Source organism: Psammomys obesus, unplaced genomic scaffold (assembly GCF_907164565.1).
Source record: "Psammomys obesus unplaced genomic scaffold, mPsaObe1.curated_primary_1811, whole genome shotgun sequence".
Classification (NCBI taxonomy): domain Eukaryota; kingdom Metazoa; phylum Chordata; class Mammalia; order Rodentia; family Muridae; genus Psammomys; species Psammomys obesus.
Genome location: NW_026596039.1, coordinates 8,083,598 through 8,096,627, shown reverse-complemented (window position 1 = coordinate 8,096,627; position 13,030 = coordinate 8,083,598).

The window sequence follows — 13,030 nt, the reverse complement described above, 5'->3', positions numbered from 1 at the left end:
TTACATCCTACCCCGTTTTGTTGTTATTGTTTGTTTGGGGTTTTTTTTAGGTGAATTTGTATTGTCATTTTATTTATGTGTTTAAAGATATACAGTGTTCTGTCTGCATGTATACCTGCTAGGACCCTAGATCTCCTTATGTATGAATGGTTGTGAGCTACCATGTGGTTGCTGGGAATTGAACTCAGGACCTTTAGAAAAGAAGCCAGTGCTCTCAACCTCTGAGCCATCTCTCTAGTCCCCTGTTTGCTTTTGCACTCTCTCTCTCTCTCTCTCTCTTGTTTTTTTTATGACACTCTGGCTATCCTGCAACTCACCCTATAGACCTGGCTGAACTCAAACTTACAGAGATCTTCCTGCCTCTGCTGAGATTAAAGGTGTATGCCACCACCACCCAGCTTGGTTAGATATTTCCATTGTTCATTACTATTTAGTTCCTTGAACAGGTTGTCCTCAAAATTCCCCCAAATAATCACCTTCTTCATCCAGAAGAATAGAAGATATGAGTGAAGCAGGCTGAGTTTGAAGTTAGTCTACTTTTCATTGGCTGCCTGGTTTGTTTGCTTTTGGTTTATTTTTTATGTGTGTATATTTATTTTTTATTTATGCATATATATGTGTGTGTGTGTGCACTCGCACATGAGTGCAAGTGCCCACTGGGGCCAGAAGAGGGCATTAGACCCCCTGGAATTACATGTGCTTGTGAGTGCTATTACAATGTGGGTGCTAGGAATAAAACTCTAGATCCTCTAGGAAACAGCAAGCACTCAACCACTGAGCCAGCTCTCCAACCTGTCTGCTTGGTTTTGAGAAAAGCATTTGCCTCCCTGAGCCTTCATTTCTTCATCTGTAGAATGGGACTGTACCTCCATATTCTTTGAAAGGCCCAAAGACACATCCTTATGTCTTTTAGTAAACAAGGAGCACCCATAAGTGCAAGGCACTCTCTGAGAGGCAGTGTATACAGACAGGACTTCACTGGGGATGCCTGAGAGACCAATAGGTGTGATCCAAAAGAGAATTAGTCATTTGACTTAAGAGAGATGTGAGGATCATGTGGGTGTGTGCCAGGCAGGAGGGATCCTGGGCCTAGGGGCTGCATGTCAGTGCTGTGGGCATTTAGAGAAAATAGGAGATGACCACCCAAGTCTGAAAGGACTGATGGCATGTGGGATGAAGGCAGGGGTTCTCCTTCATGGCATGGTCCAAACAGAAGCCTGGAGATGAGAACACTATGGCCAGGGAGCGGCCTCCCCTGGGTCCAGGAAATACACAGCTGGCAGGGCCTCCGCCCTCAGTCCCCTGCCTCTTCCTCCTCTACCACGGCTCTGCCTCCTCATCTCTGATGTTATCTGGGCACAGCCAGAGGATGGCACAGGGGACCTCTGGAGATCCTTGGGCCTAAGACACCCTTAGCAAGGGCACCCACATGCCCACAAAATGCCCCCCTCCTCCATACCTTCTTAGCTGGGCTAAGGATCAATGCTGCTAATTAGCAGCAATCAACTCAGCTCCCCCAGAACTGACTCTGAGGCTTCCTTTCCCTCCTGCAGTGAAGGCACAGCTGTGCTGCAGGCAGGGGCTGGAGGGCAGAGTAGGCTGAGGTATACAATAGGTGTTGGACTCAATACTGAGTTATAAATTCAACACACTGGCGGTCTCCCTGGCTCCCATTTGGGTTGAGCATCTGTGATAACAGAAATTTCTAGCAAGAAGGAGCTTTTGCCTTTCACGAGGGAGGCCATTAGTTTAGTCCTCCAACAACCATCACACCTTCATCATCATTGAATGACTCTCTTCTTTGGTGAGATCTAAAGCTCACTAAGGAAGGCTTGTCACTGTCAAGCATGCTCAGCGCTTCACACGGGACCCAGCATAGAGGACCCAGCATAGAGGTGGCCGTACGCCAATAGTCACAGAGTAGGTGGGACAGATGAATAATGGATCAACAGGCAGGTAGAGGGTTGGGCGGTCACAGAACAAAAAACTGAGGTAAGCTGGACATGATGACTGACACCAGCAATCCCAGCACTTGAGTGGCTGAGGCAGGAGGATTAATGTGGGTTTGAGGCCAACCTGGGCTCCAGGGACTGTCTGAAATAAAATTTTAAAATGTAAAGAAAAAAGGGAGGAAGAGAGAAAGGGAGGGGAGAAGAAGGGAGGGAAGGAGAGAAGAAATAAGGAGAAAACAAAGTCAGATGGTGGTGGCTCATGCCTTTAGTGGTGCACTCGGGAGGCAGAGGAACGTGGATCTCTGCATTTGAGGCCAGCCTAATCTACAGAGTGAGTTCCAGGGCAGCTACCAGCAAACAGAAAGATGGGGGTGGTGGGGAGCTGAGGCAAAGACAAAACATGACTTTCCCCAAACTAACCAGGCATCTAGGGGCTGGTCAGGACCAAGTCTCACTTTACCCACCACCCCTCCACATGCTCCTTAATACTCCAACCAACTCCCCTCACTGGGTTCTTGGACAGTAGCTGGGAAGCCAAGTCCCTTCCAATTTAGCCCTCCTCAAAAATGTGGAGCCACCAGAACCCATGATCATGAACTTGAGGTGCAGCAGCGCCCTCTAGAGGACAGTGGCCTCCCAGCCGGATCCCCCAGTACTTCTGGAGAGCCAAGGCATGGGGTGACAGGCTCAGAACCACCCAGATGGACATGTTAGCAATCTCAGCGGCTTCCCTTCGTTCACACCTGCCTCCCCTCTCTTGTTGGCTCATCTGTCAGAAGGCAATGCTTCCCTTCCCTTCCCTGCACGCCCAGAAGCCTGCCCCCACCTCTTCAACCTCAGGCTCCTATGACACCCATCCCTTGGAAGGTTGAGCGAGATGATGAGGGAAGCCCCAGACTCCCTATGTTCCCCTCTCCTCTGGAACCTAAGGCCTCATGGTGGCAGCATAGCATGAAGGTCCTCCAGGCCACAGATCTCCAGAGAAACAAGGAATGTTAAGCACATGGATTGTCTTTCCAATGGGAGAGGTGAAAAACCTGTTCTTCCATCCCAAAAGCTGAGAACTGGAAGTGACTGACAGCTAGTAATCTGGTTATCTGTTGGGTCAGGCATATCAAGCTCTTGCAGCCAGGGCCAGAGGTGGCTAGTAATCTAAATGCCCTTATAGCCAGGGTCTCCTCCCAACCAGGACCAGAAGTGGCTAATAGCCCAATGACCCCTATACTATCTGTGGGACTGAGACCAGCCCAGACCCTTAGGCCCTTAAGCTAGTACAGGTAGCCTATCCCTAGAACCCAACTTCTTGGAAGAAATGACACTGCCCTGAGTTGAGTTTCGATGTCATTATGCTTCCCTGTGCAAAGGGATTGTATTATACCAGAAATTTTTTTTCCAGATTATATTGGCTTTAAACATTAGGAATAAACAGCCTGTTATTAAGACTCCCCAAAGTCTAATCCAAGTTGACGAAGTCAATCCACACGAGGTTTTCATCCTTACCTCTTTGCAAGGATTCCATTCCCTGTCTGACACCTGCAGGGAACCCCCTCAGCCTCAGCTTCAACACCAGCCCTGTACTTGCACAGCCTCTTGTGACAGAGAGCTCACTGTGGCGTCCCTGCCTTACCCCTCACCTGTCCTACCTTTAAGGGCCCAGAGTTTCTTTCGCACTTCTGCTTCTGTCCCTGAACTATGCCTCACACCAAGGTGAGGTCCCTTTGCCTTCTATCGCCCGTCCTTAAGCAGCACTTCCTAGCATAACCTCTTCTCAAGCAAGCGAACCATTCCCTTATGGGCCCTGGGCAAGCATTTGGCTCCCACTGTACCTGGAATCCCTTCTTTCCCCCTGGCCCAGACCGGGACAGAACCCTATTATCTCCAGCCCAAAAGTCCCGAGCAGGCCTCCAACACAGCTTCAGGGTTTCAGGAACTTGTGCACATTTGATAGAAAATAGCCCATTGCTAAAAATATTCTCGCCCACCACCCACCACCCACCACCCACCACCCACACCCCACCAAAAGCTTACAAGTAGCTGCCTGGAGCCTCCCTCCCCTGCCTTCACCCTGGATCACATGAACATTAGCACTGAAGTCACCTCAACACCCCAGACCTTAGGTTTCTTTTTCCTGACCCTGGCCTCAGCCCCACCATTCCACCAAAGAGTTAGCATGACGGACTCTCTCCAGCCCGTGTCCTCCTAAACAGAGCCAGGGCCCTGTGGCCAGCAAGGCTTGCCAGGTATCCTCCATGACCACTAGACACCACTCAGTAGTGTTATCAAGGCTATGACCAGGGAGAGGTCAGTGGGCCTGAAGTCCTAGCAGGCAGAACTGCGGGCTCCCACAGAATCTTGTTAACATCTTAAAGGGTCCCAAAGATTCAGCCAGTCATTCAACCTGGCCCCCTTTACACCTTCTCTGTGTCCAACGTGGGAAACAAAGACAAAGTCCTCTGAGGTATAGGATTCTTCCCATTATACAGGAGAGACCACTGAGGCCCTGTCTGTAATTGAACAGTTAAGGAAAGGATAAAACTCAAGGGCCTTAGCTTGTTGAGTTGGTTCAAAGGCTTGCAGCACATGCCTCCCTTGTAACTTCACCGGCTCTCTTTGAAGTCAGCCTCTTCCCGATGTGGACAAATGGCAGGGAGAGCCACCCACCAGCAGGCCTACCTATGGTACCAACTCTCTGTTTTTCCCAAGATGCAATCAGGGCTCCTGGCAGAAGATGGGGGGGAGAAGCCCATAATCTACAGCCTGTGCCTGCAAATGAGGCAGCTGCGTAATTAATTAACATCCAACCGTTCCATTAGAAAACAGAGCTTTGCTGCTCTTGTCTAAGTTCAGAGAAAAGGATCTAGCACTGGTCAAACCTAACTCTGAAGCTAGAGGCCCTGTCCCCCCACCAATGCTGGGGACAACGCTTGCTAGGAGAGGTTGTCCAGGGTAGCTTTGGTCCCCAATCTTAGAATGTGTTTTGCTGGGGGTCTTCTTACCAGGCATGGTGGGCCTTTGATTATCAGTTGAACCGCACAAGCCACCTCTGCTCAGGCCTCACCCAGTTGCTTAGGTGTGTGAAGTAGGGTGGGCACCCCAGAGAGCAGAGGGAGGGTGGCCCTGGGGCAGACTCCCAGCCTCTACCTGAGCAGTGGCTTCCCTGGAGAAAGGGGCCGTCCTCTCCTATGCCCGCCCCCTCTCAGAGCAGAAGCCTTGTTTCTAGAATGGTTTCTAAGCACCGTGGGACAGAGAAGGACACTAGGAAACCAAAACCAAACCAGGACAGCCAAATCTCCAGCTCCCATGCCCCTCTCAGCAGCTAGTGTTTTTCTATAAAACAGGCAGGAAGAGGAATAGGAGCCTCCATGCAGCCATAGGGGTTTGCTTCCCCCAACCCCATCCTAGTTTGTTTTCCTGTTGCTGTGAAAAAACAAACAAACAAACAAACAAAACAAAACAAAACAAAAAAAAAAAAAAAAAAACACTGACCAAAACCAACTTGCAGGAGAAGGGAGTTTTGGCTTAAACTTCTACTATCACAGTCAAATCATTCAGGGACATCAGCACAGGAACTCAGGGCAGGAGCCTGGAGGCAGGAACTGAAGCCAAGGCTGGGCAGGGACAACTCTTACTGGCTTGCTCCCCATGACTTGCTCTGTTGGCTTTCTAATTTGTTTGAATTTTCGAGACAGGGTTTCTCTTTGTAGCCCTGGCTGTCCTGGACCTCGATTTGTAGACCAGGCTAGCCTTGAACTCATAGAGATCCACCTGCCTCTGTCTCCCAAGTGCTGGCAGTAAAGGCGTGCAACAACAGGGCCAGCTGCTCTGTTTGCTTTCTTGCGCACCCCAAGACCACCTGCCTAGGGGTAGCACTGCCCCCCTCCTGTGGGCTGGGCCCTCTCACATCAGTCACTAGTCAGGAAAACACCCCCACACACACACAGACTTTCTTACAGGCAATCTGACCACCACAAAGATGGTCATTTTCTCTATTGAGGTTCCCTCTTCCCAGGTGACCCCGGCTTGTGTCAAATTGGGAAGAAACAAAACAAAAACCTAACAAGCTAAGTTACATGGACAAGGACATGACCTCTTAGAAGGAATCCTAGTAAACTTTCATGACCTGCCTTTGCCTCCCTTTCTGGAGGCACCTCTGCACCCCATATTCACCCTGGGTTAGACCCACATCAGAGCACTTCCAACCCTCAGCATGAGTGGCCTCTCTGCTCCTCTGATGGCCCTCCTTCCCTGTCCCCCTGCCTACAGACTCCTCTACATCTGTCAGTGCCCAGTTTAGATGGCCCCTCCTCCGCAGAGCCTTCCTTAACTCCAACCTACTACTCCATCCCCTACAAGGCTAGCTATTTTATTCCCTGGGCTCTGCACAATATGAGCTGTAATTATTGTTTTACTTGATTGACTCTGACCATAAGCAACTCGCTCCTTGAGGGCAGAGACCATATCTTCCGTATCTCTGTATCATTAAGTCCTGGATTACACTTCAAGCGTTTGCCAGATGAGTAAATGAATACATCTTTTAGGTTGAAACTACCTGCTCCAGATCCTTGATTCTTAATAGTGCAACCTTTCAGAAGTTGATTCCCTCTTGGAATCTATGTCATATCCCTGCAGTGGAGAGAGAGTAGGAGTGGGAAAAGGGTTGAGGTTGTCAGGGAACCAAGAACAGTGGCAGAACAGTGGCAGATCACAGCAGGAAGACTAGGCTGAATAGCATAAAACTCTGCATTATTCCCCAAAGCTGAAGCAGCTAACGGGACCCAGGTGCCTTCTGTGGTCCATCAGAATCCTTCACGTGCCCTCACACTGTTCTCTCACCCCAGGGCCTTAGCAACTCCTTTCCTTCATCTCTTTCCCGATGCTCTTAGCTTACTGGGCTCCATGTACGGTTTGCACCCCTAACACCTGGTACAGAGAAACAGGGTCTCACCTAGCAAATAGATGGATAAAAATGAGGAAAGGGAAGTGAGAGAGTCCCATGAAATTGTGGGATCTTCTCCCATTTTATTTATTTACCTGTGGTGCTTCACTTCAAACCATTGCTTTGAACAGGCTAGGCAAACTACTGGGCCATCCCCAGCCCAAATCTTGTATTAAAAAAACAAACAACAACCAAAAACGGTGATGGAATGAGGAATAGCGACCAGACCCAGAGAGGTGAGGCAACTCAGCCAAGGTTACACAGAGACTATACCACATCCCATCACCGTTAGCCAAGGAAGATGCCAGGCAGAAGCCAAGAACGGACAGAGAACCCAGGATGAGTCTGGACAGCCGGGGGCAGAAGTGAGCAACGGCCAGTACTCTGCTTAGCTGCTAAGGTCCACAGCTTACAGCCTCACCGCTCCAGGTTCAGCCTTGGGCTTCATGTTTTCCATGGCCTCTCTGGCCACTGAGAGCCATTTCCTGAAGGCTCAGGATTTCTAGGAGAGAGCAGAGACAGCAGCCACTCACCCAGCCCAGCCCCACCTGCAAGAGGCCAGGGATCCAGAGCATGTCAGTAGGACTCACACAATGGCTCAGTGTGTAAAGAATTTACCTTGTAAGCACAAGGACCTGAGTTCAACCCCTGGAATCCCATAGAAATGCTGAGTGTGGCACATGCTTGTAACCTGGTACAAGACATAGAGAAAGGGGGTCCTTGGGGCCGGCTAGCCATCTTCACTAGAACTACTTGCTAGGTGGACCAGGATATCTTTGCTATCCCTATGTCAAGGAGCCTGACCCTTCTCACTCCTGACCCAGACCAGAGGATGTAAGAGACAGGTGACAGGTGGTGAAGGCTAGAGGAAGCCGCAGGCTCGACTTTGCACAGAACCTGCCCTCCATGGTGGCCAACCCTTCTTTCTTTCTCTTCCTGCTCAGCTGACTCCAGTGAGGACCCCAGAGCAGTGAGGAGGAACTGGAGAGGAAATGAGGATCCAGCAGACAGCTGGGGCGCTGGCCACATACTCCCCAACCCTGGCAGCACAGGCCCCATCGTTGGGTGCTAATTAAATCCCCTTAATGAGGAAGAACGGATGCAGGAGCTGGCTCCTCCATGGCCTCCCCGGCCCTCCGCCCTCGCCTCTCCACCGGACTTATCGCTCGTCACAGGATGTTTACAATAATTTTTAATTTGTGCAATTATTAATCACTTTTCTATCTGCCTCATTTGCATAATAATTAGTCATCTCACTGTTTGGCATGCCTGTGAATGACAGTGTTTTAAATTGAATTAAGATTTTAATATTCTATTTTCCTGCTTTCTTCCCCCTCCACACGCTAATCAAAGTCAGATTTGGCAGCCAGAAGGAGGGTACAGAGGAGGTTGGCAGGCACTGGAGTTGGCCCGTTCTGTGCTCCTGAGACCCGTGCTGGGAGCAGGGCCTGTGGAGAAAGCAACAAGCAATCACCCTTACTCTAAACTGAAGCCGAAGGGGTTAACCCAGCCATAGCTAATTGAGCAGAGGTAATGAGTGAGGAGTGGGCCAGGGCAGCCAGGGAGGAGGGAGGGTCACACAGTCTTTCAATGGCACCAGAGATCAAGAAAAGTGCTTTCATTTAGTTTCTTTTTCCAAATAGGCTGCTTTTTTTAAGGGGACATTAGAGGGGACATTATAGGCCAGCCATTGATCCCCAGTTAGTGTAGGTTAACTTTGATGGCTCTGAGTCACGCAGGTAGGGGAGCAGGCTGGAGCAGCCTGAAGCCCATTCACTGCACTTCTTTCAACGTGCAAGACAATTCTCTGTGGCTGCCTCTGGTTCTTCTCGTCCCCCCACCGCACCCCTTCACCACATACCAACAAGTCCTCTGCTCAAGTTGGGTGCCTCATAAGTAACAGAGAGTAAGAGATTTCCACTGACAAGGGACGGCAGGCAGGGCACATGTCCCCTAAGTTAGGGGCAGCTGGGGGTCTATTGATCTCTTTCTAATCCTAAATCCCTCTAACCAGACCAGGAATTCAGCCTCAGCCTGGAGGAGGGCCTGCTCCATCACTGCCTCCCTTTGGAAGTGCTGTATTGCCTCTCGTGTTGCCATGGTGATCCCCATGGCTACCCAGGATACCCATTGCTGCTCCAGAATTCTCTACTTGAGCAGAGCGGCTCTCCCTTCAGGCTGTTTAGAACACCTCTGTTTTGACTATGGTAGGCTCAGGATCCACAAAACCCAGCACCGGCTTATCCACACAGGTGAGTCAAAATGGAAAATGGCTCCCAAAGAAGGGGTCTGGGCAAACAATATGGAGTCAGGCCATCCATCACCGTCAAGGGGCCAGAAACCACACTCCAACACAGCCACCAAGCTTTTTCCCCAAACACTGGACAAGGGCTGTCAACTCTGTACACGGGGACTGAGAGAGAAAGTCCCCCAGTAGGGAAAGAAGAAAAGAGGGTTTTGCCAGAAGGAGAGCTGGCAATTTGCCAGCACCCTTCTCCAAGTGACTCTGAAGTGCTTCCCTTCGATCAGTGGGTCAGGCCAGGCAGAGGGGGCAACCTTCTTTGGATCCTCTTTGGCTAGGATGTCCCTCTGAGCACACTTGCCCTCCTACTAATTCCTGCTGATCCACCAGGAAGGTGCTGGCCTCAGAGCTCATGGATCTCGGAGCCTGCACACGTAGTATCTGCCCCAAAGGATAGCAACAGCAAAAGCCATCAGGATTTAGGAAAGGCACAGCCCAGTCCAGGACTGACAGGGAAGCTATGAGAAGCCAGGCCTGGAGCTATGAACCACATCCTCAGGCCAAGCCAGAGAGAACACTCAGTCTCTCAACCCTGGACGGGATGGGGGAAGCCAGGACCTCACTCTGGTACCTCAGCACTAAGGGGAACCCTTATGTGTATATAATCAGCTCTAAGCAGTATAGTCCTGTTTCTGTATCCTTACACCCCAGGATGAAGCAGGAACTTTTAGAAGTAGCAAGGCCCATAGCTAGTGCCGCAGCAGCCTCTGGTGGCCACCTTTGCCTTCCACGTCATTCCTGGGTGAAAAAGGCCAGGAGTCCTCCATCCCAGTTATGTTTGGGATGGTCCTGTTGACATCTGTTGGCTCAGCATAGTTAGGAATGCTGCTCACTCCCTCTCAGAAGTATCCCGGTTTACACACAATTCAGTAGCCTTCAATCACAGCCAAGTTCCGGGTCCCAGAAAGCCTTCACGAACCTATAGATATAGGTGGCGTTTTAAGAAGATCTCTGACCCCAGAGGCAAAACATCTCTCTCATCAGACCACAGGCGTGAATAATTTGGAGTCCTCTGTCTTGGGCCAGCACTAAGGTTCTTGACAGTCCCACTATAGAGAAGAGAAAAAGCAGGTGTGTGTTGAGTAGGAGGGAGGGGCCTTGATAGAAGAACAGAAAGAGGGTTAAAAAAAAAAAAAAGAAAGAAAAAGAAAAAGAAAAAGGCAGTGCCAAGGGCATGACATGCTATTGATGCATGTGTCCAGCAGATGGCAACAGTCTGCGTCAGCCCATGGAAGCCTGAGCCTGTGGCTGGCTTCTAGCCTCCTGCAGAGGTTCTTTTCACTTGGTTCTTGGTCCACTCTCCCCCACATGAGTCCTTAGGCTAAACTACAAAAGAAGACATTTCATAACTCACATGCCTTCCCTCCCCAGGAGAGGGAAGGTGGAAGAGAGGCCAGGCCTGTTAACTCCAAGGCAGCAGGATTCCTGGAGCCCTCTATCTCGCACCAGCACCTGGGTGATTCTGAGTACAAAAGCATAGAGAACGGTGTCTCCATGTTCTATCATTTAGAAAAGTTCATGCAGATTAGCAGCATGGTAATGAACAGTAGCCGCTTGACATCAGGATCCGCAGACTTTCTTTCCAGCTAAGAAGAGAGAACCTGAGCTGTTACAGACAGGCCTACACTGCCACCTTCTCTGAGTCCCCTCCAAGCAAAACAGTGGCCAGCCTAGGGGAAGTCCCAGAAGGCCCACCCTGCCTAGACAAGCATGTAACTATAGTCTCATTTTCTGTCCTCAGACTCCCTAGGCACAGGGGTGGAGAGAAATTAGAATCTTATTTCCCCCCGGCAGGAGAGGATCACTGAGAAAAGGGACAATTAAGATCTCTGAAACCCCAGGAAGCTCTGATGCCTTCAAAGACCTTCAACCCACATCTGCACTTCATTCATGAACTAGCCACTAAGTCTGCACACTACAGTTGGTCGCGGCTGGTTTTGAGAAAGGGTCTTGCTTTGAATTGAAGGTTGACCTTAAACTCACTGTTAGTCCCAGCTGGCCTCAAACTCCTAATAATCCTCCTGCCTCAGCCTCCCAAACGGCAGAGCTTACAAGCCCAGGCCACCACACCCAGGTTGCAAGCTCACTCTTGCCCAGTTCTTACACTAGCCTCCAGTTGAATTCAACAAATATTTATTAGATGTCTTGCACAGGCCAGGCTTTGTGCTGGTTGCTGAAGATTGTGGCCTCTGCTTTAATAAACTCCGAGCCCAGCAGGTGAAGGAGAACATGAAGTTCATTGTACTACAGAGACCTCCGCCAGAATCAGAAATATAACTCGTCATGAGAGTGAGCCTCGGCTGCCACTGTGTTAGCAGCAAGGAACTGGGAGTATCCCTGGGGGTTGGGGGAGGAACAGAGGAAAGCAGAGGCCTGGAAGTGATGCTCAGCCAGAGTGTGTGCAGTCCGGGGAGTGCCAGGAGGAGGTGGAGGAGTCGCACAGGCTCTGAAGGCTCCTGAGAGAAGGCTGAGGACACTGGGAGTGTCCATCAGGAGGACATCACCCAAAATCTACTTTGCACAGGACATTCCTAACCTCCCCCTTCCCTGCCTATATCCGAAGTCATGATACTCTCTCCCTGTCCTCAAGAAAAGCCACAGGCTCCCTGCCTCTGGGCCCGCCAGAGCTACTCCACAGATCCTAATTGGAAAGGTCCATGTGCTAATGTGGCAGTTATCTGACCCAACACGCAGGACCATCAGTTAGCCTAGCTAAGGAGCTGGAGGGTGAAGCTCTGTATGTACTATGAACCCCTCCCACCCAGAGTTCCCACCCAGCTGGTTATGAACCCAAGGACCTCGAAATCCCCAAACAGGGTAAATGTCTCCAGAGTCCCGTGAAACTCGGGGAAGACTCAGTCAGGAAGCAGATCCTGTGCCGGGAACATGGAAAATTTCTTAAGGGACAGCACCCCTCTGTAGCCCTGACATGCTGAACCTGACATGCAGGTGGCTGCTTAGGTGGTGACTTTGCCACCCTTTCACAAGGAGGCTTTCCAAACTGACTCGGAAGCGAAGTACTGGCCAGACACAGTGGTTCCTGCCGGGAATCTTAGTGCATAGAAGGTGGAGGCAAGAGGGTCAGGGGTTCTAGGTCATCCTTGGCTATACAGCAAGTTCAAAGCCAGGTGAAGGCACCTGTGGCCAAGCCTGGTAACCTGAGTTCTATACCTGGGCCCTACACAGTGGAACAATAGAGCTGATTCTTAGGTTTTCCTCTGACCACACATATGCTTACACACACACACACACACACACACACACACACACACATACACACCCCATAAAATTTTGCTTTAAAAGCATTGATTAAATTAGGAGCAGGCAATATAACTCAGCAAGTAAAGCATTTGTTGCAAAAGGCTGACTATCAGAGTTTGATCCCTGGAGCCCACATAATGGCAGAAGGAGAAAAACAACTCAACAAAGCTGTCCTCTGACTTCCACACGTGTGCTGTGGCCTGCACATCCCACGTCATATACGCATGCACAGTAACAACAATGAGTACAATTTAAATATTAAAAATATTGATTAAACCCTGACGCTGCTGTGGGAGGTAACTCAGAACATCCTCCGATCCAGGGCCCCTGAGCTCTCAGCCATTCTGGCTCACAAAAGCGTTAGTGCAGCTGGAAAATTCTACTAAAAAAGAGTTAAGTCTGTTTTGATAAGCCTTGGGATGGATAATTCAGACAAATGGTGAAGCCACAGGAAGAGACAACTGAAAATGGCTAGTGTGGCTCCAGAATGGAATATACAGGTGTCCCAAGAGGAGTGACAGAGTGGAAAGCGTTCAAAATGTGGGGGAATCGCCCTGGAAATCAGTGTGAGGACTCGTG